Below are 2,887 nucleotides of genomic sequence, written 5' to 3' on the forward strand. Positions count from 1 at the left end.
TGTGGGTCCTTGGATCAAATTTTTAATTTTGTTCACTCAAATATTCTGGTCATTTTTAGCTATTCGAGTGTTTAGAAAAACAGTTTCTTCTGTGTGTTCTTAGAGCCAGTATTTTTGTGGTTTTGCCTCTGTGCAGATCAAACAATATGTCACTGAAGTTATTTCTTTTGCCTTTAATTTGTATGATTTTGTATTTTTTATTTTTGTATTTTTTATTTTTTTATACACAGTCCCCCTTTTTCAGAGATTTGAATGTAACTGGACAGTTTACCTAATGGGCAGCTTCATGTCCAGGTGAAGTCTCTTTTCCAAATAAAACCTATCAGAGAAAAATCAATAATCTGGTTCCTGAATGAATCCAGTGTCCAACTCGGCTTACAAAAACGCTTTAAAAACCATAATGACAGAATTATTTTGATGGTTAGGAATAATAGCTTCACAACATCTAACCAAGTCACGAACACAATGTCAATGACGGGATTACAACCAGGCGAAAACTACAAATTATGTTAAGAACAATGAGGCCAGATTAGACTTTGCCAGAAACCACCTAAAAGAGTGCACAGTTCTGAAAATAAAATCTTTGGACAGATGAAACAAAGGTACACGTGTACCAGGATGATGGGAGAAGGAAAAAGTATGGAGAGACACCACACTATCTGTCAAACGTGGTGGAGGCAGTGTTATGGCATGGTTGTGTATGGCTGATGGTGGAACCAGATCATTGGTGTTAACTGATGATGATACTCTCTGATCATATTCAGTCCAATGCTGTTAAACTGATCAGACAGAAGCAACCTCAAGGTAAAGAAATGATATGTTCTTCAATGGCCAGATCAGTCACCTGATTTAAAACCAACAGAGCATGCTTTTGAGTTACTAAACACAAAACTGAATGTAGAAACACCTATACAAGCAGTAACTGAATGTGAAGGCAGTCTAGGCCTATAAGAGCATATCAGCATTTGATGATGTCCCTGTGTTCTCGACTTCAGGCAGTCAGTGACTACAAAGGTTTTTCATGCAAGTACAAAAAAGAATCCTTATAGTTAAAATCATGTCCGGGTGTCCAATGAATTTTGAGTCTGTGAAAACGAGGGACTGTGAATAAAAAAAGGATGTAACCTAAACAGTTACTGTGATACTTGTGTAAAACCCCTCGAATTAAAGCTGAAAATCTGCACTCCAATCACATCTTGATTTCTTGGTTTAAAATCCATTGTGTTGGTGTACAGAAGCAAAACCACAGAAACTGTCTTTGTCCAAAAAAATCATGAACAAAACTGCAGCAAATTTAAATCCATTAATAAGCAGGAATTTGTCATTAAGAAATCATGTAATGTGAGTCCGGTCAGTGCATCATTTACAGTAACTCTCAGTAAGTTGTTTATTGTGGAAGTCAGTGACATTCTTTTCAATTCACTGTTGGTCATTACTGCAGAGTCCATTTATCACCCTGTGATGAGTTTTCCACTTGAAAACGCAGATCATTATTGAACTATTTCGTAGATTAATTGCTTTTATAAACATGCGATATAGCTGACCTGGAATCCTCAAATTTAATATTAATATAAATTACTTAATAACATTCAAAGCACCAACAACATACAACTTTGGGAATGCTTCTTGGCCTAATAATTCTTTCCCTGGAGTGACTACCATGTTTTCTTAATGTCTCCATTTCTCTGACGCATTATATTTCCAGCACTGATTATTTGCAGTGTGTCTTGACTGAAGCACCCAAACATTATTAAGGTTCGTTCAAATCACGACTCCAGAAGTGACAAACAGACCGACACGACCAGCAGGCGTGTTTAGAAAACGGACAGGAGCTCCGCCTGCAGGCCCTAATCCCGCCTCAGCCTGCCTGTGAAGGAAACGCTGGCTTTTTACCCTGATGTGACGTCTGCCCACTCAACCCACAAGACGATTCTCCCTCCTTCCTTCTCTTCCTCTAAACACCCAGTGTGATGCCAATCCCTTTGACTCCGTCTCCACTGGAAAAGCCCAGATAAGCAGTTAACATTTATGTTTTTCATTCTCTAATATCAGTCTACAAGTTTTAGTCTTGTGTCACACTGTATCTGTAAGTGTTGCCTATTAGGCAGTGTTGGTCAAGTTACTTGAAAAAAGTAATCAGTAACTAATTACTGATTACTTCCCCAAAAAAGTAATCCCGTTACTTTACTGATTACTTATTTTCAAATGTAATTAATTACTTAGTTACTTAGTTACTTTTTAAAAACACGATTTACAACCTAAAGAGGTGATAAAGCGATAGATCTTTCAGCCCAATTCTACTTTTTCTACATAATCCATCATACAAAATGTAATCAAATGGAAAAGTCTCTTTTTTTTTTACTTGTTTTATCAGTTTCAATCTTTTAACTTTATGCATCAAGCAAAAATTTTATTATATGCAACATTCTCTGACTTGAATAAATTAGTTTAATATTTAAACCTATTTTCTGCACGTTTTCTGCACGTTCCAGCACATTACACTCACTCTTTCAAATAGCTGCAAGTAAAACACAGCAGAAAATAAATAAAGTCAAAGACTCAGCGGTCCTGTTGCTCTATTTTCACCGGTAAAGCAGGAGTGGCGTAGGCGGAGGTTTACCCTGGTGCAGGTGTGCCGCGGTCAGTTGAAGAATCCGCGAGTTTCTCTGTGAGTTTCCCATTACGTCGTTGCTGCTTGCTTGGAAGTTTAGGGGGTTTTTTCACTGTAAAAAGTTTTCTTCCCATGCAGGACGCTAGTGTTTTTGTCACTTTTTATGGAATCAAACTCAAAGTAAGGTCAGTACTTCCACGCTTTAAACGCTGCACGCTCATACTCTCTCCCACAATCGATATGTGATTCATAGTTGATCTGCACACAGCTGTTGTC

Source organism: Astatotilapia calliptera, chromosome 7 (genome assembly GCF_900246225.1).
Source record: "Astatotilapia calliptera chromosome 7, fAstCal1.2, whole genome shotgun sequence".
Classification (NCBI taxonomy): domain Eukaryota; kingdom Metazoa; phylum Chordata; class Actinopteri; order Cichliformes; family Cichlidae; genus Astatotilapia; species Astatotilapia calliptera.